This window comes from Oryctolagus cuniculus, chromosome 6 (assembly GCF_051225735.1).
Source record: "Oryctolagus cuniculus isolate XC-2025 breed Fujian yellow rabbit chromosome 6, ASM5122573v1, whole genome shotgun sequence".
Taxonomy (NCBI): Eukaryota; Metazoa; Chordata; class Mammalia; order Lagomorpha; family Leporidae; genus Oryctolagus; species Oryctolagus cuniculus.
In genome coordinates this window covers 119,032,858-119,059,815 of record NC_142872.1, presented here as the reverse complement: position 1 = coordinate 119,059,815, position 26,958 = coordinate 119,032,858, and the positions used below count along the sequence as shown (strand labels likewise).

The following is a 26,958-nucleotide window of genomic DNA, read 5'->3' as shown; positions in this document are numbered from 1 at the left end:
GAATTTGGAAATTTAAGGTCTCTGAGTAAGAGTTTATTTCTCAGCATTATTTTCCTCCTCCTCATTAATGTATTCACCCCTTAAATACTTTTTTAGCATCCACTATGTGCCAGTCACCACTGTACTAAAGGGTATGAATATAATGGAGAATACAAAATTTTAAAAATAGAAAAAAGCAAGATTCAAACTAACAAAGATTAACCATAAATTCTTCATATGATGGATATGGTAAAAGAGAGTGAACAAATAACTATACAAACCCATGCAATTTAAAAAATATGCAAATGCCAGAAGTGAGAAGTACATTTTACAATTTTCCAAAGAGTATTTATGTTGGCACTTTACAAAGGCCCCATGGCAATACCAATAAACTAAGACCTGAAGGATTATCTAGAATTGGCCACAGAAGAATTGGGGGTGTGTGGAGAACTCTATGGATAAATATTATTAGGCGGAGAGGGAAACATGGCACGGTTTAAATACAGTAATGGTTCTTAGAGCATGGTGAAAGAGGGGAAGAGTCAGTGCAAAGTAAGGGTGGAGAAGGCAGCAGGAAAAGAACATGTGAGGACACAGAGGCCCTGGATGGAAGTAATGCAGAGCCATTGAAAGGGTTCAAGCTGATATACAAGCGTTTCTTTATTTCTCTTACTGTTGTATACACATTGGGTGAGCATGGGAGAGCAGGAAGGGTTAGCAGTTAGGAACACAATCCTGTTGAAAGATAGGATTTCATAAAGTAATTCATGTACCAGGCTTATTAGTACCTTCAGAACTGATAGAATGTGGCCACATTCCCTTTTGTTTATTGCTACTTCTTTACTTTTCTTCCTTCCATAATTCAACTGTTTTTTCCCTTAAGCATAATAACTTACTCTTAGCATCTCTTAAGCAAGTTTCTTTAAGAGAGTTAGGCATTCCATGTTATTTGTCGGTGTGATCCACCACATATCATCTGTCATGTTCCTTGGCAATTTTTGCTGTTGAGAAAGGCAAATGGAGATAGTGAGCCATTCTGCTCACCATTTATGAGGCAGGAGGAAGAAGTCACAGTCTTCATGGTATTGTTAGAGGTCAAAGATCAGGAGTTAAAAATTATTGGCAAAAGCTATTTTGTGTATAAAGAGGGAGAGCAAGGATGTTGGGTAAACTAGAAGAGGTGATTTAGGTTTCACCACAGTTTGTGAAAGATTTCTGAATATCAGCAGTAGGCCAGGTAGCAAGATATTCAATTCTAATAGAGTATAATGTAATTCTTTTATGATGGAAAAGAAAACATATGAAGAAATACAGGTAACAAATATGAGATTAATATTAGTATATTAAAGTGGAATGTCTACATATATGTACATGTAATATGAATTTTAGTTTTTACAAAGAATTATAATAATAAATTAGACATATTTGAAAAACTTTAAATAAAAATTGATACTAATAAGTTTTTTGGGAGGGGGAAAATAGAACAGAGACAAAGAAAATCCTACACAAAATATATACAGGAATTAACATCCTGATTTTTCATAGACAAATAAAAGAATAGTTTTACTTTCGGATATTACTTTTGAGTTAATTAGTAATAATAATATCCCCTTCATTTGCATTTTTTACTTTCAACTTTATTGAAATACATTAAGATGAGCATTCTAGAGAACGTATTTGATTCATGATTTTTTTTTTATTTGAAAGAATGAGTGAGTGAGGTGAGGGTAGAGGGGAGAGAGAGAGAGAGAGAGAGAGAAAGAGAGGTCTTTCATCGCTGGTTCACTTCACAAATGACCACAAAGGCCAGAGCAGGGCCAGGCTAAAGCCAGAGCGTCTTCTGAGTCTCCCACATGGGTGCGGGGCCCAAGAACTTGGGCCATCCTCCTTTTCTTTCCCAAGCCATCAGCAGGGAGCTGGATCAAAAATGGAATAACAGGGAATTAAACCAGTGGCTTAACCTGCTACACCACAATGCTGGCTCTGAGATTGTATTTTGATGATCTTGATGTGGGTATACCTGTGAAACTATCACTATATCAGGTTATATATGAGGAGGTCTTCCAAAACTTCTTAGAAAATGTGAATTGTGAGAAAACTATGCATGTTTCATTTTTTTGCACCAAAATATATATTTTACATTCCATTTCCCATAAAATTTTTGGTGCTCCCTTGTACAATTGCATCACTCACCCCTAAATTTACCTAGGCCTCCTCTATTTGTTTCTTCCTACTACTCCCAAGCTCAGGGAAGCACTAATGTGCTTTTTGTTGTTATACATTAGTGTGCATTTCCCAGAATCTTGTATAAATGGAACCATACAGCATGATTCTCATTTTTTGTAGTCAACATAATTATCTTGAGATTCATCATGTTGTTGCATGTATCATTAAATTCTATTTTATTGCTGAGTAGTAGTACAATGCATTAATATATCACAAATTGTTCATCAGTTCACCCACTAATGGACATTTGGGTTGTTTCCATATCTTATCTATTACCAACAAAGCTGCTCTGAATGTGAACAGGTCTTAGTATAGATATATTCTTTTATTCTCATGGGTAAATACTTAGGAATGGAAAGACCAGGTAATATGGTGGCTGTAAGTAACTTTTGAAATGGTTACTGAAGTGATTGTATTATTTTATATTCCTGCCAGTAATTGTACATAAAAAATTACATAGGCTGGCCTTTTCTAAATTCTTAACAGCAACAAATAATGCTTGGAAAGCTAAGTATTATTTTCTCTATTATAAAGAAAGAAACAGAAGTTTATCAATGTCAAATAAACTACCTGTGGTCACAGAGCAAATGAGTGAAAATTTGGAACTCAAACATGGGTCTGACAGTGCAAGAATACTCTTTCAGAATTCCTGGGAAAAGTTTTTATACGTGGAAGACTAACTTGTTTTTTAATAGACGTTATTATCATCCACTGTGTTAGTAGCTTCTATCTGAGTTAGATAAATGGATAGAGTATGGAATTATTTTAGTCCCAATGACAGTTCATTGGCCATACAAGGTCAAAGTGTAGCTTTATATGGTTGACTGGAATTCAAACTTGTGACCTGCCAACAATTGGAGAAGAGATAATAAGACCCTCAGCTAAACCAATAGTCTTCTTAATTTAAGAGAACAGCTTCAATTCAGTTGAAGTGCTACTTAAATCAGCAACCATAGCATTGCTTTCATTGGTTTAATGGCTTTTTCTTTTTTATTGTTGATTTTGTTTCAAGGAACAGATAAAGACGCAAGACCTGGAAGGTTTAAAAAAAAAAAAAAAAACCCAAAACATACAAGACCAGCTGGGAAAGAAAAAGAAGAGGATGAAGCACCTGGAGGAGATTAATGGACAGAAGTGCTTTCTCTTTGTTTCCATTTTTAATAAGACAAACACATTATATAAAATTTAAAATGTGAGAACTCTACATGGATGTATGAAAAGCAGTCTATAAGAGGCTCTTGTGGTTTTTGATGCTGTTATTGGCACTGTTTCTTATAACTACTAACTGGCACTTTGATTTCTATAAAGATTACTCTCAATGCAAGGCTCTACGGTAACTCAAGATTGAGAAAAGACAATGATAAAATAACTGCTTCTGCCTTGGGGACATTACAGTTTAGCACTGAAATTAAAGCAAAGCGAAGGCTCTAATTCTTTTCTTTTTAGAGAAGAGTCAGGTGTAACAGCGGTCTCTGTTTAGAAGGAGTTAGTGAATAATGGTCCAAAAAGTCAACAGTAGAATCACTATTTCTTAAAGTCTTTCATTTCTATCCATCTGTAATGCCTTTAACTGAAACATTCTTATAAGAATATTTAAGAGACAAAAATATATGACACAGAGTTAAATTTAATTTTCAGGTGAAAAATAAAAATTTTATAGCATAAGAATAACCTGTGTAGTATTTGGGATATACACAGACTACAGAATTATTTGCTTATCTGTAAGTCAAATTTAATTGTTTGTCCTGTATTTTCATCTGGCAATCCATGATCAGCAGACTTCCTCTCCTTTCACTCTGATCTCCTTCATTGCAGTCTTAGTATAGTATAATATCAAAATTTGCAGATGTACAACACCTAAATTTAACAAGAGCCATTGAGGATGCAAAAATTTGAGTTTTTTTGAACATTCCAATACAGGTAACTACAGTGTCATTTGTTCATCCAAGCACATAATTAATAGTTTAGGGTAACTGCATAAATGCTAAAAAAGTCATTTAGTAAACAATCAACAGTCTCCTTTGTGATAAATATGTTGAAGCAATACAAGAGATGGGTAATATTCAACATAATAAAGTATCTAATAGTTCATGACTAATAGTTTTCTTGACCTCTTCCCACGTGTCAACTGGGGTGCTATCTTCTTATCCTCACAATAATAAAACATAAAAACTCATGTTTTTGAAGAAGTTTATATCTTATTAATTCCCCCAAATTAATAAGTATTAATAAATAGAATAAAATTTCAACTCTGATTTGAGGTTAGAAATATTTATTATAAACTTAACCTGAAAGGATAGATTAGAACAAGATAAAATTATTTGAGTAAAGGAGAATAAGTAGAGGGATAGTTGCTCTACAAAACAGGATAGGGAAAGTAAATATAAAGAAATCTTTTTTTCCAAAATTAATCTTTACATTCAGTACAATTTTAATAAAATCCAAATAGAATTGTGTACATGTATATAATTTTCTAAGCCTGTTTTAAAATTTACATGACTGATACTAGTCAATGCAATTTTTTTTTATTTCATTGAATTATATTCTTCATCTCTAGGGGTTAAGAACTACCTTATCCTTTCTAAAAATCACAACTAGGGACTGACACTGTGGTGCAGGGGGTTGAAGACCCTGCCTGCAGTGCGGGCATCCCATATGGGTGCTGGTTCGAGACTTGGCTGCTCCTCTTCCAATCCAGCTCCCTGCTAATGAACCTGAGAAAGCAGAAGATGATCCAACTTTTTGGACCCCTACACCCACATAGGAGACCCAAAGGAAGCTCCTCGCTCCTGACTTCACATCAGCTCTGCTCCAGCAGTTCTGGCCATTCTGGGAGTGAACGAGTGGATGGAAGATCTCGCTCTATGTCTCTCCCTCTTTCTGCAATTCTTTCAAATAAGTAAAATAAATCTAAAAAAAATCATAACTAGCCACTATTATATCATCAGGCCCAAGTACCTTAGTAATGTCACATAAACTCTGTGATAAAATTCACAATTGTTTCATAAATATAATAATTGTTTTACATTTTTAGGATGCAAATAAGACCCTGCATTGCAATTAGGAGGAATAAGCCAACAGTTTATCCTTCTTGTAATTTATTTATTGAAGAAAAAAGGCTTCTAACAGTTTCTCACAGTGTGGACATCGCTAATTGTATCCTATGGTGTAGTTTAACATTTTTTACCCTCTACATTTCCTGAAGATTGATAGTGTATATAAATACTTAGTAATATTCAGGTACAATTTCTTCCTTCTTTGTTTTCTTTTATTCTCTTTTCCTCTCCATTCCCTTTCTTGCTTGCATGCTTTCCTTCCTTCCCTCCTTCTTCCTTCCTTCCCTCCCTCCCTCCTACCCTCCTTCCTTCCTTCCTTCTATGGTCTCTCTTTAAGCAAGGCTACTTCCTATGTGCCATTCTATTCAGAATGCCATAATGTCTCTTTGCTTCTCCCTTTGAAATACTAGCAGCAATTGGTGATTCGTGATCATGTCTAGATACATTAATATATTACAGATTGCAAAACAGTGATACTCTAATGCTGTAATCATAATTATTCTCCATAATTAGCAAGAATGCTTATATAAGAAGAAAAATGTCTTTATTATTTAATTATCTGTCATATAGTTTGTATAGAAAAAGCATAATATATGCTTGATTACTTTGGCTAATATAAATTTGATAAATAATAACAAGACGGAAAACTCAGACTCTGCTCTTGGATGTGAAGACTCAAAGTTTAGTAATTAATGCATTCTGGTGTAGGTAGTAATGCCTATGGACAAAGCGATGGAATGGAGTAGAAGTTTACAATAAATATTTAGCATACCTTCAAATTTTTTTATTGAATTAATTCATAACCAGATAAGGAATAAAAACATTATCAGCAAACCAGAAGCTTTCCAATTGTTTCCTGTTAGTCACTACATCTTTTATACCTTATATGGAATTGGAATCACATGTTAGGTCCTCTTCAACATTTAACTTTTACCCAATATTATATTTGTCATATTTGTGTTGATATATGTAGCTATAGATTATTTTTGTTCTTATTTTTTGTATAATATTCCATTTTGTTAAGCATATTTGTGAGCACTGACTGTAGGGCAGATAACAAAGGAGAGTCCTTGGTTTCTTGGAACTTATATTCTTGTGAATATAATTCATAAAAATATAATTCATAAAATATGTATATATAAAGAAGTGCCATGCATTTTTGAATTTTGTTGTTCTTGAACAAATGATGTTTGGACAATTTATTATCCATTTGGAAAACATGAAAGTAAATTCTATTCCATACACAAAAAATTAATTCCCAGAAATTTAAAGATCTAAGTATATAAGGGAAAGATTAGAAAGTTTTCCAAAAGACACTTGTTAATTACGAACATTTGTTAAACCAATCACATTTCTAGGTATTAGGGATACATCAATGAAAATAACATACAGATACACTGTTATTAGGAAACACACATAGAACCTACCGAGAAAGACAAATAAATTACAAAGTGTGTTAGAAAATTGTAAGTGCTTCAGAGACAAAGTCAGTAGGGATGGAGGAGGAAACATCAGACTGTGACAAGGATAGGATTGTAATGGGAGGTGGCTTAATTCTTTGTAATCTTAGAGCATGGAAGAATTCTTAAATATGACTTTTTTTTTGACAGGCAGAGTGGACAGTGAGAGAGAGAGACAGAGACAGAGAGAAAGGTCTTCCTTTTGCCGTTGGTTCACCTTCCAATGGCCGCCACGGCTGGCGCGCTGTGGCCGGTGCACCGCGCTGATCTGAAGCCAGGAGCCAGGTGCTTATCCTGGTCTCCCATGGGGTGCAGGGCCCAAGGACTTGGGTCATCCTCCACTGCACTCCCTGGCCATAGCAGAGAGCTGGCCTGGAAGAGGGGCAACTGGGACAGAATCCAGCGCCCCGACAGGGACTAGAACCCAGTGTGCCGGCGCCGCAAGGAGGAGGATTAGCCTAGTGAGCCATGGCGCCAGCCAAATATGACTTTTTAAAATAGATTTATTTGAAAGTCAGAGCTACACAGAGAGAGAAGGATAGGCAGAGAGAGAGAGAGAGGGAGAGAGAGATTGAGAGAGAGAGAGGGAAAGATCTTCCATCTGCTGGTTCACTCCCCAGTTGGCCACAAAGGCTGGAGCTGTGTCGATCCGAAGCCAGGAGCTTCTTCCAGGTCTCACAAGTGGGTGTAGGGGCCCAAGCACTTGGGCTATCCTCCACTGCTTTCCCAGGCCAAAGCAGAGAGCTGGATTGGAAGTGGAGCAGCCGGGACTTGGACCGGCGCCCAGATGAGATGCTGGCACTGCAGGCGGCAGCTTCAACCACTATGCCACAGCGCCAGCCCCTTAAACATGACTTAAAAAACATAAGCCTCAAATGAAATTCTCAGTTAATTTGCTATATGAGAGCAAAGCATTTGTCCATCAAAAGATGCCAGAAATAAGGTGAAAAGAGAGAAGATATTTTTCAGTCCACAAACCATCTAGGATTTGTATTCAGAATATACAAAGAACTTCAACAAGTAGATATATAAATATGCAATACAAAAATAGAATACTAAGAATATGAACATGTAACTCACAGAAGAGGAAATTCAAGTGATGGCTGAATCTATGGAAAAATCGCTCTATATCAAGGAAACTGAGTGTAATCCCCAATGATTTTTCTATTTACCTATGTATGCATGTAAGTATTATGTATCTTCTACCTATCTACCTATCTACCTACCTACCTATCTACCTAATGAAGGTAGTTAAGATTCAAAAAGAAGAATTTCATTCAGACAGGGTGTGTACACTTTATCTTAATGAATGGTCACTGAGATCAGAGATATCCCACTATTATAAATTTGCCTGACTTCTTTTCCATTTGCTGTCAGAATCACGGTGTGTGCTCTTGGGTTGCACTGGAGATAAGAATCACAGGTGTAGGGGGTAATTGAGTCCTGGCCTCACTTGTTCTTTTGAGCAATGTATAATGTTAACCCCTTAACTTCCTTTAATTAATGTTAACTCCTTAACTTCTGCAGATAATGTCAACCTCTTTCTCTAAGTGTTGGGGTCCATAAATATGAAAAAGAAAAAAATATTAAGAATGAAGGAGTTTGAAATGTATCCAGCCCAATGGAGGCCTAATACAGAGAAAATTCTTTTTATGGATTATTCAGGACCTTTGTTTCCCATTTTCCATCTCGATGCTCAATATCTATTTCTTTTTTTTTTTTCTTTTTCCTTTTTTTTGACAGGCAGAGTTAGACAGTGAGAGAGAGAGAGAGAGAGAGAAAGGTATTCTTTCCTTTGGTTCACCCCCCAAATGGCTGCTACGGCCGGCGTGCTGTGCCAATCTAAAGCCAGAAGCCAGGTGCTTCCTCCTGGTCTCCTATGCGGGTGCAGGGCCCAAGCACTTGGACCATCCTCCACTGCCTTCCCAGGCCACAGCAGAGAGCTGGACTGGAAGAGGAGCAATCGGGACAGAATCCAGTGCCCTACCCGGACTAGAGCCCGGGGTACCAGCGCCGCAGGCGGAGGATTAGCCAAGTGAGCCGCAGTGCTGGCCTCAATATCTATTTCAATTCAATGGGTATTAAAGTCTCATAAGGACTGATGTAATTCAGATTACTATAAAAATGTTGCTCAATAAAACTGATGTAAAAATGAGTGGTCCTAGGCCTGTCCTATTAACTTTTATAAAGAAAATCTGATCTTATTCCAAAGTCTGCATTCCAAATTCAATAAATTATGGGTTCTCCAGAAAAATAGAAGAGAACATTGTAACTAAACTTTGGTTCCCTCTATTTTATTTATTCTACAAATCTTATGGAGCACCTAAGTTGTCAGTCACTGGTATAGGCACTTGGGTTGTAGCTATGTATAAATAATAAACCTCTAAGTTTCAGAGAGCTTATATTAAGGTGGGACAAAGTTGATAGTAACACAAAAAATAGCTTATCTATTGTTCTTAGGGCAAATTTTTGGAAAGGATATGAGGCTGGAGTGATGAAGAAATGCTATTTTAGGGAGATGGTAAGGAAAGGCTTTTCAATAAGAATGAATATGAGTGCAGAATTGATGGAAGTGAAGGGAACAAGCCATGAAGTTACCAAAAATGAACGCTAATGGTCAACAATGTAATTGAAATAGGTTAGCATTATGTCAGTTCAAATTTAAAAATATGAAGGGCAGGATGTTAGCATATGAAAAAAAAGATGTCTTAAATATTCACACTCTGACAAAGAATATTCTTCTCTGAAGTACAAAGAAAATTATGTAGCCTTTTAAATTCTGCAGACTTTTCAGCTACTTGAGTGATCAGCTCTGTAAGCTGTGGATCACAGAAACATTTAATTTTGAGATTTAATATAGATATTTTATTGTTATAAAAATTGCCTATGAAAAAATGAAATACTTTTAAGTAAGGAATATTTGTGATTCATTCATTTTTACCTAAAGTAATTCTCTGTATGTGTGGAAATTGAGTTCTTTTCTTCTTATCATTTTTCTCCTGTCATTTCTTCTTCAAGTTAAGATACTAAGATCCAAATGATATTGGCAAGAAACACCTGGACACTCATAAAAACAGTTTAACAGATGGAATAGGTGTATACGAACTTTCTTTGGGACAAATAAAATATAAGTAGTAATTTGTGAATTAGTTGTCACCATTTTTCAGATGGCCCGATCAGTCTTTCCAATGACTATGCTTTCTCAAAAGTTCATCCTCAGGCCCATCCAGGCTGGAACTGAAACCATAACTCCATGCATTGATAGCTGCCTTTATGTCCATATCCAGACACCTAAAAATATAGCTCACTCATGGACAACTCTTTCTGAGTTTTTAAAATACAATGGATGGGTCGGTGCTGTGGCTCAATAGGTTAATCCTCCACCTGTGGTGCCGGCACACCAAGTTTTAGTCCTGGTTGGGGCGCCGGATTCTGTCCCGGTTGCCCCTCTTCCAGGCCAGCTCTCTGCTGTGGCCCGGGAGGGCAGTGGAAGATGGCCCAAGTACTTGGGCCCTGCACCCCATGGGAGACCAGGAGAAGCACCTGGCTCCTGGATTCAGATCAGTGTGGTGCGCCGGCCGCAGTGGCCATTGAGGGGTGAACCAACGGAAAAGGAAGACCTTTCTCTCTGTCTCTCTCTCACTGTCTAACTCTGCCTGTCAAAAAATAATAATAATAATAATAAAAAAAAGAAAAGAAAAGAAAAAAAATATAATGGATGTAGTAATGCCAAGCAATACTCATTCCATTAAGTCTTTCCTGGTTGTATGATATAGGCAAATAAGGAGCAGGGATTCCAAAGTAATTATTTCTGATTAAACATATGATTAAAAATAAGTCATAGAAGGACTTTTAGAGACATCCTGATCACAAATTTAGACTTGTAAAATAACCATGGAGTTACTGGGGAAATAAAAATGGAGTTACTAGGGAAATAAAAATGTGAATTAGCCATTTGAAGATTCATTTGTTTATTTTCTCATCCATTATTCATTCAAAGTATTTCTTGACCATTCATTATACATCTGACTTTATGACAGGATTTGGAATAAAACAGTTTCAGAGTATAATCACTGTCCTTGAAGAACTAGTAGGTCATGCACTTCTATAAATTGCTACAATATGGTTTGATGAGTGCTTTATTAAAAGATTTATAGTTAATTTAGGGGTGTGTGGAGAAAGGCTCCAAACTCACTCTGATGGGGGAGAAGAGAGGGTCAAGGCAATGCTCCTGAAAACATTTTTTCTTTAAATTTGAATAAAAATTCTAGCAAATTACAGCCTCAAGACCAGAATAGTTCCTCTATGTGAGAAATACATTGATTAAGAATTTCCCATTATTTGCACTTGCTTATATGCCTTTCCTTTAACTGTGTCATCTGCTATATCAAAACAATTGGGGTCATCAACTTTTCAGGCCATTCCCAGAAATGCTCACCTCCTCCTCCCCTCACGTGGCCAGTGGTTTTTCCAGGAATAAATGACGACATGGTCTCAGCTACTTAACAATATATGAAACTGTTGGGCCATTCCTGGAAATAATACATTCAGGGGTTAAATGATCAGAAGCTAAAACTGGCAAAGATTTCACTTATTCTGCTTGGACCCTCGAAAATTATCTTTCAAAGCAGAGACATTAATCTCTGTAGGGAACTTGACCAGACTTCTGCAGTAAAGAAATGTTTCTACTGGTTTATACGGTGAGCTGATTTCTGCAGTGATTTCCTTCTAAAGAGTAGATGAGCATCAATAAAGGCTCATTCACGCTGAACTTTTAGTAATCGACTCAGAAGGAACTTTAATGTAATTTGTTTTTACATAATGTAGGCTCATAAAATGCGTCATTTTTTCTTACTCAATTCATAGTTGGAAGATTTATCATTAAGAGGTTTTATTCAGGGCCAGAACCTTTAAAAAAATCTGAACTTATTTTTCTGATTCTAGCAAAATCCTCCTGCTAAAGAACTGAAGTGCTTCAAACACCCTAGTAATGGTACAGTAAATTACATTTTCTCATTTGGAACATTGTAATAGATTTCTCTACAGAGTGATTTATCATGCAACAATTAGGAACCCAAGGGAATTAGATGACCATTTTAAATTTTATCAGCTTGTTTCAATAAACTGTTAATGTGACCCTAATGTTTGGGAAGCACTTTAATATAATCAGATTTTGGTTGTTCAATCTACTGACATTAATGGCTACCTCATTAATCATAGCATTCTTGCTGAGACCTTGGAGGCTGAGCTAAGTTCAGTGGACCAATTCCTACAATAATAAAAACAGGCAATTTTCGACAGGGAAATATTCTCACTTTAACTACAAAATCTGTTGTGTTATTTCTCAGTCATTGACAGGGGTAACTGGAATCTTGAAATACAAAATAACAATTAAAAAACCCTTTAGACTTGATTCCCAAATTGGTCAATTAAGTCAAGATCTTCTGTAATCATTACCTGGAATGATTTTCTAGTATTTAAAAGCAGAGTGCTATACAGCAAGACCCAAAGTAAGCACGGCAACAAATATATAATAAATATCTTCCTTCCAAGCCTGGGTAGCAGCTCATGATTTGCAGAAATTCTGCAGAACTGAAACATGCCTTCAACTTTTAAGAGCCTGCAGTCAATTTCTCAGTAGTCTTTCAGGAGGAATATGGGAAATAAGGTACTATAGGGAGATTTGTAAGATTTCAGGAAATTGTGGGTAAATGCAGAGGTTTATTTTAGTACTTTTGATTTTTTTTCATTTGATAACAATTATTCTCACAGTCTCTTAAATGTCTATAGAACTAAAAGAAACAAGATGTATTGTCTTAATCACTATATCACTATAAGTTTCCTGCTTGGGTTACTGCTATAAAACCCTTTTGTATTGTATGTAGGACTGGAGAAAAGGATATTGTACCATCTGTTTCTAAAGTTATGGTTTTCTTTTATTAATTTTCTTGTTAAACTTAATAGAATATGATCCTATTGGATACAGGGTTTACAAAGCCATACAGTTAGCTGGAAACAGAAAAATCAGATGTTTTTGTTAGGCTAAAATGCTCTGTGCTTTAAAAAAATATTTCATTTTGGTTTTGAGGAAATCTCATCATTAAGTGTGTGGTTTGTACTCTGGGTTTTATATTGTCCTCAAAGATTAAACTTTGGAAAATACAGCCTTAAAAAATAAAATACCAAAATTCATTAAAATTGAACCAAACATATCCTCTAAAAGCAGAGTTTTAAAAACACTTACGACTGAATGATCAGACACAGTGTTTCTAGTTCTTAACTTTTTATTTACTTTAAATACATTATTCTGAATACAGATTGTAGGGTAGAGATGGTTAAGTGGAATGCAAGCCCTCTGAAATTATCCTAGTGCAATAAGCCTTTGTAAAGGATTGTGAATTTCATTGTGCAGAACAGAGGCAGTTCATCCTCCATTCACCAAATACTGTTGAGTACATTCTTTTTTTATAGGTGCTGTATCTCCTAGACTTTGTATTCTGAACATGACATGCTGAGTTACATACATGTCCTATGCAAATAATAATACTTTCAGAGTCAGAAAGAAATTTTATGCCTTTTGCCTGGCATTCAGTAGACACTCTGTTAAATGGATAAATATATCCATAGAATCATAAATTTTACAAACTTTGGAAAAATAGCCAGAATTCCTTCAGTTGAAGTCTCCTTATGTTGGGATAGATAATTTATAGGGAGTCTTCTATGAAAGCCAAGACCAAGGTGGTTTTTCAGATTAGTTAAAAGGCATGGGTGTATGTAGGCATTGGTGTAGTGGATAAAATGCTACTTACGCTACCCAAATCCCTTCTCAGGATTTCTAGGTTTGAGTCCTGCCTCTGCATTCAAGCTTCCTGCTAATGCAGTCTCTGAAAGGCAGTAGTGATGGCTCAAGTAGGTGGGTCCTTGCCACCATTTTGGGAGGCCTCGTTTGCTTCTAGCTTTACTCTGATCCAGTCCCAGCTATGGGGTCATCAGGGGAGTGATCTAGTAGATGTGAGATCTCGCTCTCCCCTTTTTCTCTCTAGTTTAAATACATACTTTTGGGCTGGCACCATGGCTCACTTGGCTAACCCTCCGCCTGTGGCGCCGGCACACTGGGTTCTAGTCCCGGTTGGGGTGCCGGGTATTAGTCCTGGTTGCTCCTCTTCCAGTCCAGCTCTCTGCAGTGGCCTGGGAGGGCAGCGGAGGATGGCTCAAATGCTTGGGTCCCTGCACCCACATGGAAGACTGGGAGGAAGCACCTGGCTCCTGTTTTCAGATTGGCACAGCACCAGCCGTAGCGGCCATTAGGGGAGTGAACCAACGGAAGGAAGACCTTTCTCTCTGTCTCTCTCTCACTGCCTATAATTCTCTCTCTGTCTCTCTCTCACTGTCTAACTCTGCCTGGCAAAACAAAAACAAAAACAAAAACAAAACAAAAAAAACCATACTTTTTATATTTAAAAAAGGTACATATGGATTTATTGTTTGCTACGTTAGAATTTTAATAGTTTGGCCAGCGCCGTGGCTCACTGGGCTAATCCTCCGCCTAGCGGTGCCGGCACACCGGGTTCTAGTCCCGGTTGGGGCGCTGGATTCTGTCCCGGTTGCCCCTCTTCCAGGCCAGCTCTCTGCTGTGGCCAGGGAGTGCAGTGGAGGATGGCCCAGGTGCTTGGGCCCTGCACCCCATGGGAGACCAGGAAAAGCACCTGGCTCCTGGCTTCTGCCATAGGCCACGGCGGCCATTGGAGGGTGAACCAACGGCAAAAGGAAGACCTTTCTCTCTGTCTCTCTCTCTCACTGTCCACTCTGCCTGTCAAAAAATAAAATAAAATAAAATAAATAAATAAATAAAAGAATTTTAATAGTTTTTAAAAGGTTTTTCCTACCTGGAAAATATTGTCCATGCAACCCATGGGTCAGATCTCCTGCTGTAGGAAGGGAAAGAGGCAAACAGACCTAGCTGTGGGTGACACCCTGCCATCCCATGACCAGTGTTTGTCCAGGGTCACACTGCTCCCAGACTCCTCCCAGCTGGGGAACTGTTCAGGTGTTAACAGGAAAGAGGACTCCTCTGAAGCTCCGTTCAGGTTTGGGGACTCTATTGATTTGATCAAAACATTCCTAGGACTGTGCTCTAACCTGATGCTCTTTCAGTCCAAGCTTCTTACCTTCTTTCCGAGATTTCAGGCTTGCACTGTGGTTTGAAGCCTCTTTTGGCTGCTCTGGCTTTCTCCCTCTTATCCGTCACATATGTATCTCTCAGTGGATTTCTTTAACATCAAATCCTACCTTGGTCTCAACTTTTCAGAAGATACAAACAATGAAAAATTGTATGATTTTCTTTTCAAGCTCTTTTAAAATATATGGTAGGAAAATTTAATCTTATTTTGTTTGAAAGAGTCCAGACTACTATAGAAAATCACAATCAGAACTCCCAATATGTAGGAAAAGATACAATTGACCTTATACTTTTTAATCCCATCAGTTTTTTAAGATATTTATTTGAAAGGCAGAATGATAGAGAAAGGGAGCAAAAGAGAGAAAGACACACACAGACATACACACAGGTCTTCTATCTGGTGGTTCATTCCTCATTTTTGCAACAGCTAGGACTTAGCCAGGCTGACGTCAAGAACCAGGATCCCCACCAAGTAGTTTTTGTTGTTGTTGTTGTTTTACAGGCAGAGTGGACAGTGAGAGAGAGAGACAGGGAGAAAGGTCTTCCTTTTTGCCATTGGTTCACCCTCCAATGGCCGCTGCGGCCGGCGTATCGCGCTGATCAGAAGCCAGGAGCCAGGTGCTTCTCCTGGTCTCCCATGGGGTGCAGGGCCCAAGCACTTGGGCCATCCTCCACTGCACGCCTGGGCCATAGCAGAGAGCTGGCCTGGAAGAGGGGCAACCGGGACAGAATCCGGCACCCCGACCGGGACTAGAACCTGGTGTGCCGGCGCCACAGGCAGAGGATTAGCCTATTGAGCCACGGCGCTGGCCACACCAAGTAGTTTGTATCACATGTGTGATACTAACGCGAGTGCTTGAGCTATCATTTTCTTCCTTCTAGGTATATTATCAGGAGGATGGGTAATGGCTGAGACTTGAACCAGGCACTAAATCCACTATGCCAAAATGCCCACCTCTCCACCACCACCATCCTCTTTTTATTCGTCTGAAACATTTTTCTATTAGAAGCAATTTGGAACTGGTGAGACCTGCATTGACAGCGATTGGGTAAAATTGGAATATCATTTTATGTCATGTTACAGCTTTGACTATGCTACTTGGTTTTGTTATTGTGGGGCTCCATGGGATGCGCAGCCATGGAGCCCCCACGTCAAGGTAGGTCTGATAGCTGTTGCTGTGTCTTTATCACAAGGCGAATGTTGCTAGTTTCGGTTAGGGCAATGCTTTTCCACGGTCGGGACTTTCCAGAGGAGTTGAGAATGTTGTAAACAACAAGATGGCGCCGAGGACCGCGCGGTGAGCCTGCCTGCTGCGTGACACCTCATCTGATTGGCCTGAGGACGCGTGCACACTGCGTGAACAGACAGCGGATTGGAGTGTTCCGTGCATGGACTTAAGCCCACTTGCAATTGGCCAGATTTTGTATATAAGCTGTGTGCTGAGGAAGGAGGGGGCTTTCCTGTCCACTCTCCTCCCTTCATTCTTTCTCTGTCACTGTTATTTTCTTATTAAAAGTCTACTGAAGACCGATAAGCTGCGAACAGTGTCGTTCCTTTGCGGGCAAGGGAGCGGCAGTTATGACTAGGGTAAAGAGGAGAAATGTCTCAACTGCTTTCATCATCTGAAGCAGAGTGGCTGCACAAGTCTAATGGGTGAGATGCACAGATGACATGTTGCAAAAGCATACACACTTGCCCACTGATGGCTCCAGATTCTGCCTCACAATATAATTGCCTTGAAGAATATTGTAAATAGATGAGAACTTATTACCACTAAACACTACTTTATATTCTTTTAACACTTGGTGGAATAGAAATTTTATAGAACAGCAATCTTGTGATAATTCTCCTAGCTTATTTAGTCCGATAACTTCCAACCTTTTGTCTTTAAGCATGGAATTTTCCCCTTAAATACTTGTTCTTAACCAAATAAGAGTGATAGTATTTGAGGACCCCAAGATTAAACCATTCAACTTTACTTCCCCCAGGGACTCCTAGAGTTCTACCTTGGGGTTTGAAAATGGCCATTTAGATTGTTGCAATCTTTTGGATTGCAAACTAAATTTATACCCCCACATGCTGTGGGAAGGTATTTACGGACCTTGTTCCATATGGTGTCTTTTTTCAACTGTGACAGAACTTTCTATGAATGACAGTAGAAATTACATATCCAAAGTGTATTTAATCTCAGTTGGCACCAAATTTTTTCTTGGGAGACAATGGTCTTTGTTTAGTAAAATGCTTTGATAAGTCTTTTAGAGAGTGACTTCTCATATTCTTAAATCATGGGCTTTGAAGATGAATTTAAACATGATAATGAAACCACTCTGCAAGAGGAACATTTTGGAAACAGAGTTGGGAATGAATAAAGAAGTATTAGGGAGAAGAAGAAGGGATGAAAGGCAGGCATGACAGTAAGGGACAGAAACTCGAGTTACAGTTGTAAAAGTCAGAATGTGGGGCCAGCGTTTGGCACAATGGGTGCCTGCAGCACTGGCATGCCATGTGGGTGCCAGTTCTTGTCCTGGCTGCTGTTATTTCTGATCCATCTCTCTGCTAATTTGCCTGGGAAAGCAATGGAACATGGCTTACATGCTTGGGCCCCTGTCATCCACATGGGAGACCCAGATGAAGCTCTTGGCTCCTTGCCTCAGCCTGCCTCCGCCCTGGTCCTTGTGGCCATTTGGGGAGTGAAATAGCAGATGGAAGATCTCTCTGCCTCTCCCTCTGTCTCTATAACTGACTTTCAAATAAATAAACAAATCTTTTAAAAAAAAAGTCTGAATGTGTAATATGGCCATTATAATTCCAATGACATAATTATGATATGATTATATCCCCACTTTATGGGATATCAACTGTATCTTACATAATTTATTTCTAAACCACATATCAATCTCATAATGCTTGCTATATTCTCACTTTACTGATAAAGACCAAGACTCTGTTTATATATACATTCATTCTGAGAGACACATATTCATTAACATATTACTATTTACCACAGACTGAGTTAGAGGCTGAGAATACCTAAGATACAGAACAAAGATGGTGAAGTTTCTAGTCTCAGTTTACATTTATCTGCTGTATCCTGGTAGTGAAAGATTTCATGCTAAGTTAGAATTTTAATAATTCTTAAAAGGTTTTTCCTACCTGGAAAATATTGTCCATGCAACCCATGGGTCAGATCTCCTGCTGTAGGAAGGGAAAGAGGCAAACAGACCTAGCTGTGGGTGACACCCTGCCATCCCATGACCAGCGTTTGTCCAGGGTCACACTGCTCCCAGACTCCTCCCAGCTGGGGAACTGTTCAGGTGTTAACAGGAAAGAGGACTCCTCTGAAGCTCCGTTCAGGTTTGGGGACTCTATTGATTTGATCAAAACATTCCTAGGACTTAAATATATATATTTCTTTTTAAAGAAAACACACGTTTATAAGTCAAACTCTTTAAAGAAGGCTATTCTTTAAGAAGTTAGAAATCTTGGCTTTTCTACTTCTTCAAGTCTTATAATAGACCCAAGGTGGGTGGATAACCTACTAGAACTGCACACCTTACCATGTGTTATTGATTACTTCAGGCACCTTTCATAGCTACTCACAGGACTTGGAACAGTGCTTTGAATTTAAAATGTCTTCTTCTGTGCTTGATGTGCCTAATTATGTCAGCACCAGCTGGAAGGAGATATTGACAAGACAGTACAACACGGCTATGTTCCCTACATAATTCAAATTCAGTGGCAGCCTTCCACCTCCGTCTCCCCCTTCCACCTCCATCAGCATGAAGTGGAGCAAGTATAGTGCTTCAGATTAAATGCACAAAAAAGAAAGGGCACACAAAGGAAGGTTTTGTTTTCCAATTCTTCAGTATCAATGATCTCTAATATCAAAATTATCACCAATAATTGATTTACTGAATAGCCATAGGATGTGCACACCGTGTTAGGTTTCAAATGATGCTTTAATGCCTTATTAATTTGTACTTCTAATGACAAATTTTGATCATTTTCTTTCCCCTTCCTGGGGTAAAGCAGTGAAATATCCCATCTGCTTTCATCATCTTTGGAACTTAATGGCCACATAAGTCAAATGGCAACTTAAGAAGTACATATGCAATGCAAACATTTAGTTGATGTCATAAACATATTAAGCAAATGTATTATTTACAGTCTGTTAAAAGGTGGTTTGGTATGCTTTATTTTTTTTTGCTTGTGCAATTTAATGAATATTTATTGAATGCCTACTATGTTCCTCATGCTGGGGATTCATGATATAGGAGATACATTTTATTCCTTAAGCATTTACAAGCTCATGAGGGATACTAATAAGGAGGCAAATAAAATAATTGAATAAAAAGAAGGATATTCACAGAATGCTAGTGGGATACTTAGAAGGACAACCTAGTCAAATGGTATATTTGCTTTGTTTTTCTACTTAAAATGTTACTAAAAATAAAATATTTACATGCACTCTGTACAGCAAGACAAAAATTCCAGATATTCAAAGAATAATATTTAGAGAACAAAGTACATGAACTAAACCTCTGATTGAGAATGCCTTATACAATTGATCAGATACATGAGTATGCATTTTTAATAGCTAAGAAAACTAAATCGCTCTTCATGTCAACCAGTTAAAGCACAATGTTATTATTAGGAACTGCACATTCTCAAACTTATGCGATGTAAACAATACAAGTAAGAATATTATTGTAAAATAAAGTTATAATTCTACCACCACTTGAATTTAGAACGAAATGACTAATGGGTTTGTCATATGAATGCTTAAATGTGGACTACTTATGGAAATATATTCAGAGCTCCCCAATAGATTAGTCATGGAAAGCAAAACTTTCACTGTAGAATGTAAAAGATTTCTCATTAATAACATTCTGCAAATGTAATTTTTTCACTACTGAATATAGGCACCCGAATAAACTACATTAATGTGGCACATATTTTAAGTCCAAACGTAAACCAATATTGTGTTATTTTGATTTTTATATAGGTCTTTTGTTGCATGGAACAAAGATTCATTCAGGTTACCTCATACAGGCAATCTTGTAAAAATTAGGAAAACAGGATCTTAGCTGATTTGTGAGAAAAGCTGGGATAAAAAAGACCTGTTTTTAAGAATAGGAACCACTGAAGAGCCAGGCCCTGTAGGGACTGGAACCTAGCTGCAGAAAGCCCAGGCAGCTCTCGAGTGACTTCATTGCTTGAATTTCCCACAGCCCACCCTCAACTGACATCCGATTTTCACCCATCTGCCCTTTTTTGCTGTTTCACTTCTGCTCCCTCCACCACTGAGCTACCTTGACATCTTCATTTGGTCCCACTCAGGAGGGAGATCTGCTTAGCTCAGATGTATCATTGGGAGGTAACACGTCATGCCAGGTCAGACTGCTCTGATTGCCCTAGAGTTAGTGCACACCCCAAATAATCACTGTGGTCAAGATGACAGAGCCAGCTGGTAGAGAAGACCAACTATAACTAAGCTGCTGCCTGGATCTCCTCTACAGTATTTGTATTAAATTAATAATATTTATTTCTAGTCCTTGCTTCCAGTGTGTGACACAATGTATTTGTCTTTGATATGAACACTATTTGTACAATAAAACTGTGGATTATTCCTGCAGTTTTCTAAGGAAACATGAGCAGTGTGTGGATAAAACTGAATCCAGAAGCTAGTACATTATTTTTTCCAACTGCCCTACCCCAACCAGTGGTAGTCAATATCTGCAATTATATAAAGAAGACAAAATAAAAACAGGACTTTAGGCTCTAGGGATTTACCAGATGAGGTTTTATCAACACAATTAGTTGCCTCACTGAACTAATTTTAACAGGAGGTCAAGAACCATACACTAAAGTTAATCTGCTGGTTGTTTTGTGTTTTCATTGTTACCTATGTGTTTTGTGTTACACACTTTTCCCTCAGACATGCCATTGACGTACAAAGTCAGATAAATTATTAATTTAAAATGTCAATAACCCATTTGCTGGCATTTATTGACCACTTACCAAGTGTTACATACTATGCTGTTATTTTGATGCATTAACTCATTGAATGTTTCAGCCTTAGGAGTTAGTGGCTATTAATCAGTCCTATTTACAGATGAGGAGACTAAGTCACAGACAGGTTAGATTATTTGTTCAAAGTCAACTCAGCTGCCAACTGTTGGTTCCAGGATTTTTTAGCCTCATCCTGAGACCAGAAGTCATTCTGTTTCTCACTTCTGTACAAGCTCCCAGAAATAAATGTTTAGAGAGTTTTGCTAATTTGTGTGATCCTGCAGAGAAAATATTTTTTCTTTTAAACTTTTAAGTATAGATGATAAAGACTTCAGAAAGAAGATTCTAATAAAAAGTAGGAAACTCTGAAGGAAACTGAGCCTTAAGATAGATTTTTAGGAATATTGGTTGGTCTTGCCAATATGACTCTTCTTGGTTCCCGTTCTCTAGGTATGTGTGCACACCTTACACTATCCAATATTTTCCTTCCATCTCTGTTATTCTTCAAGCATCCACTAACTTTGTGTTTCAAAACGCCATCTGTTATGAACATCTATGTCGCTCCCCCTCTTCGTGGAGGAACGACACAGGACCCTGCGCTGTTCTTTCGTCTGCTCGGCCTTCCCCGGGTTTGCTGCTGGTTCTTCCCGGGTTGGCTACTGTCCCTTCCACCTCCGTGGAAGGGCGGTTCCCCCTGCCACATTCCCCACTTCCGCAGGGGAGCGGCACATCGCCGGCCGGCTCTCTCGGGGGCTGCACAGGTGTTCCCTTAGATGTTCCCCTTAGATGTTCCTGGTGCATGCCGTCTCTCTCCTCCTTTATAGTCCTCCTCCGCCAATTCCAACTCGGCTGCCCACACGCCGAGCACGCTGCTCTCCTCCAATCAGGAGCAAGTCCTACAGTCCATTGGCTGAACTGGAGGCAGCTGTGTAGAAGCTGTTTTCTTCTCTCCCAGCGCCATATTGTGGGAGAGCAGATGCAGAAAATAAGTCTTAATTCCAGTAACTTAGTCTAGTCCGGATTGCTCCCCACACATCTACATTTCTGGTCTTTGTAGAGTGGAAACTGTAATCCACAACTTGTGTAAGGGAAGTTGTTGAACCTCTTTGAACTTGTACTAGGCCTATTTTGAGGTGTGGGGTTTGTAGAAAACAGGAGTAAACAAAAGTTTTGTGCATGTGTGCCATGGGACTCTCTAAAAACTGACTAAACAATCCCAATGAAGCTTGATTCTAGGAAATTGAAGTTTACTTGGAAGGCAAGAAAAAATTTGCATTCCTTGATTTTGTAGTAAAAGATATCTCATTAAAGGCCAGATTATTTTTCCTGTGACTACTGGAATATTGGCTGATGGAAGAGAGTATCTAGCAAAATTAAATCACACACAAATTGGACTTGGGCTACATTGATGGCATTTTTGTTCCCACAGCTACCTGAAATCAGATGTTCTAAGGAAAGACATCTTTCTTCCACTTGCAGTTTCACAACGAGGATTTTCCACCAGCACACGCCAAGAAACAGAGTTGGAAGTGTTCAAAAATGGCACGATAGTCAGCACTAAAATTGTTTCTTCTCATTTGTTCTTTTTCCCAATTGTTCTTTCTCATTTTTGCCCCAGATGATCTCTAACTAGGAAATGGACCCCAGGCTCATAAGCTCAGCAATAATGTGGCTTTAATAAAATTTTAAGAACTGTTATTAGAACCTAACCCACCAAGACATACAAGAGCCTTCATAATCTGTTCCTAGACTACCTTTAACTACTAAGAAATGGCCAGCCTCACACTTTTATATTAAAAAAATACCAAACACAAAGAAAAATGATGCAGATATTACACATGTATCCTTCATTTAAAAAATGATGTTTCTTTAACTAAGTTTTCCTTTTTTCTTTTAAATTGACAAATAATTGTATATACTTGTAGGGTACAATATGATTTTTTTTTTTTTTTTTTTTCCTTCTGGGATTTTTTTTTTATTTTTTTTTTAAACTTTTATTTAATGAATATAAATTTCCAAAGTACAGCTTATGGATTACAATGGCTTTCCCCCCATAACATCCCTCCCACCCGCAACCCTCCCCTTTCCCACTCCCTTTCCCCTTCCATTCACATCAAGATTCATTTTCAATTCTCTTTATATACAGAAGATCAGTTTAGCATACATTAAGTAAAGATTTCAACAGTTTGCTCCCACACAGAAACATAAAGTGAAAAATACTATTTGAGTACTAGTTATAGCATTAAATCTCAATGTACAGCCCACTAAGGACAAAGATCCTACATGAGGAGTAAGTACACAGTGACTCCTGTTGTTGACTTAACAAATTGACACTCTTGTTTATGGCATCAGTAATCACCCTAGGCTCTTGTCATGAGTTTCCAAGGCTATGGAAGCCCCCTGAGTTCACTGACTCTGATAATATTTAGACAAGGCCATGGTCAAAGTGGAAGTTCTCTCCTCCCTTCAGAGAAAGGTACCTCCTTCTTTGATGACCCGTTCTTTCCACTGGAATCTCACTCGTGGAGATCTTTCATTTTTTTTTTCCCCAGAGTGTCTTGGCTTTCCATGCCTGAAATACTCTCATGGGCTTTTCAGCTGGATCCGCATGCCTTAAGGGCTGATTCTGAGGCCAGAGTGCTGTTTAGGACATCTGCCATTCTATGGGTCTGCTGTGTATCTCACTTCCCATGTTGGATCATTCTCTCCCTTTTTGATTCTATCAGCTAGTATTTGCAGACACTATTCTTGTTTATGTGATCCCTTTGGTTCTTAGTCCTATCATTATGATCAATTGTGCACAGAAATTGATCACTGGGACTAGTGAGATGGCATTGGTACATGCCACCTTGATGGGATTGAATTGGAATCCCCTGGTATGTTTCTAACTCTACCGTTTGAGGTAAGTCAGCTTGAGCATGTCCCGAATTGCACATCTCTTCTAATGAAGAACTGGATTAAGGATTCCTCTGGGTTGCTTTAGAAATCTCTCTTTTTTTTAAATAATAGGTAAAATCCAACAATTTTATGTAGTACAAGCAAGTGGTATTTATCCCACGTAAGCAAGGCTGTCAGCATTTTAAAAAATCAATAAATTGGACATACTACACAAACTGCAAAAATGTTAAATGGTTACATCAACTTTTGTAAAAGATATTTGGCATAAAAAAACTGAGCAAACAAGAAACAGAAGAGAAATTCCTCATCTAGATAAAGAATATCTACCAAAACCAACTTTAATAGTGAAATTGGACAGTTTTCCCTTAAGTTGGGGAAAGGCGGAAGTGTCTTTTTCTCACCACTACTTTTCAATATTATGGTGGAATTACTAGACAGTGCAGTAACACAAAGAAAGGATACAAAATGCATACATATTGGGAAGGAAGACATAAAACTGCTAGCAAATGTCATTATTGCATGTATAGAAAATTCAAAAGTACATCATAAGTACCCCTGGAACAATGTTAGTGTAGCAAAGTGGCGAATTACATGTACAATTTAATTGTTGTTCCATGTATGGGTAAGAGCTAGGATTTGAAATTTAAAAACAAAATTAAGCATCATTTAAAATTGCATCAGGTTAAAAAGCAAATCCCAATCGGTGTCTTTTAACTGGACAGTTCAGGCCATTAACGTTTGATATATGTATACATTGTGGAATGACTAAACACAACTAATTAACATATATATTATTTCACATACCATTTATTTTGTGTTGATAATATTAAATACCTAGTCTTTTAGTAATTTTGAAATGTATAATACTGTACTATTAACTATAGTCACTACACTGTGCAATATATTTCAAAAACTTATTCTTCCTGTGTAACTGAAATTTTCTGACTTTTGACCAAAATCCCTCTATTTGCCAACCCCAGCACCTAGTCACTCCCAAATCCTTTACTTAGTGAGTTTTAAATTCCACAAATAAGTGAGATTACACAGTATCTTTTCCTGGCTTATTTCACTTAGCATAAGAACCCCCAGGTTCATCCATGTTGTTTCACATAAGAGAATTCCCTTATTTTCAAAGGCCGAGTAGTATTCTCGTGTGTATCTAAACCATGTTTTCTTTCTCCACAAGAAATAGAATTTTACTCAACCAGAAAATATTTTTTGAGCACTTACTGTGAACCAGACACTGTCCTTGGTGTTTGGGATACGTTAGTGAGCAACATAGACCCTGATTACTGCTCTTGAGAGCTTGCATTCTTTGTAGGTCATTCTTCCATGTGTTAGAGGAGTGACAGCTACTGTCCACTCCCGCTGTTTCCACCTGTATGGTGGTTACTCCTATCAGCACAGCAATGCTGGCCTCTCCCACCTCTTGCCTCTCTTCTGTGGAGAGCTGTTTATCTAGGAAGTTTGGGAGAAAGATCCTGGGTTTGGGTGTTCAGCAATCCTATCTTCAGGCATTCATGCCTGTGGGAATCACCATACTGCTTCTGTACAACAGCAGATTGGTTTCTGTGTACAGCTAATTTGTTTGTAATTGTTATGTAACATTATATCACTTGAATATAATGTGAAGATTTTTCTCATTCCAACATTGATGAAACCACATATGCAACTCCAGGCTTTCTTCTGCCATGAAGGCCTCCTTCCACTTTGCTCATCGTCCATCCCTTTCTCCAGGTCCTGATGCCTGGCTAACCTATGATACTTAGGACTCAGCTTTCTTCATTAAAGCCACCCTAATCCTGATCATGCTTTGTCTCTTCCAGATTGTTATGAGAGTCTACTTTTCAAAAGTAAGACTTGAACTTGAAGTGTTTTGTAAACCTGATTGAGTTCTCTACAACAGTGAAATATTTGTAAGCTATACTTTGTAAATTCTTTGCATTAGATATCAGTTAAATTAAAATTAACAGTAAACTTTGCTCAGTTGTTGGTAGTTCTGTTTCTCCAAGACTTGATTAGAAAACTAGTTGTTAATGAAGCCAAATGTGCCTCTCATACTCCATTTTCTACAAATTGTGAATACTTTCTATTTAGAATAGAAAATGCCTGATGACTTTGACTCTCAGTGATATCAATGCCAGAGGATGTGTGGAAAATTGAGAAATTTGTCTTTTCTGTGTTGACAAGTGGAAAACATTGTCTTTTTTAAACCCAGGGCATTGCTTTGCAAAATGCACTTTGTTCATTTATTGTGATTACTGTATTCTAGTTTAAATTATTTATGATGAGACTTTATACTATATTTTATAGGCTGAGTAATATGAATCCTTACTGAAGCCCTTTGTCAGTAAATCTTTGCCGAGAGGCATTCAGGATCATCAGTTTTCAGTGAGGGTTTCCAAAATCAGTAGAAGAATTAGTACATTTTCAGTGTAAATTACACACATTATATTCAATTCTGAGGAATCTAAATCTCTAGGCATAGCCCAGGAAAGTTGTGCTATATTTGATTATATTTATTTGGAAGAAAAATTGTTTTTCCTGATGCATAAGGTGTTGTGGGTAACACTCATTAGGGTTAATGCAAGTAAGATGCAAAAATCTCTCCTGCTTTTTGAAAAGTACAGGCCCCATAATGTTTCCAGGAGGAATACTCTGAAATCCTCATAAAACATTTATATCAGTTGGATAGAAAAAAAAAAGAAAAAAAACCTCCTTTAATAAAACATTTGCCCCTATTACACTATGCTGCTTTAGAATTTTATTTATTCAAGAATCATACACAGTAAATTTGCATTATATGTACATTTTGCACAGAATGAAAGTGTGCCAATGCCTTCATGTTGTAAAAAAAATGATAGCAACCAGCACAGTAAATGTCAAGATTTTTATAGAAACTTGCCTGTTTCTTTGCTGTCCTGGGTTATGTGTAAGTCATTCCTAGTTTGAGTTGAAACTATTGATGTTAAGTTACTATGATAAAGAAATAGACAAGCTTAAGCCCATTTAACTTTCTGAGCGAAGGGTTAGGAAAACTGTAAATGTAAAAATGAATACTGGAGAAAATAGTGAGTGCTTTAAAAATTTGCAAATCATACATTAAATTTATTTTATAGTATTATTACTATATTAATATTGTATATT

The 26,958-nt window shown here is 37.8% G+C and overlaps 1 long non-coding RNA gene across 1 annotated transcript in view; it reads right to left on the bottom strand.

Moving 5' to 3' along the window:
- Positions 1 to 1,655: 1,655 nt before the first annotated feature.
- Positions 1,656 to 26,958, bottom strand: part of LOC127490593 (uncharacterized) — a 67,097-nt gene continuing 41,794 nt past the window's right edge. Inside the window, exon 3 of the long non-coding RNA XR_007918649.3 lies at positions 1,656 to 1,895. This is a non-coding gene — a long non-coding RNA (uncharacterized LOC127490593). The remainder of the gene's footprint in view (positions 1,896 to 26,958) is intronic.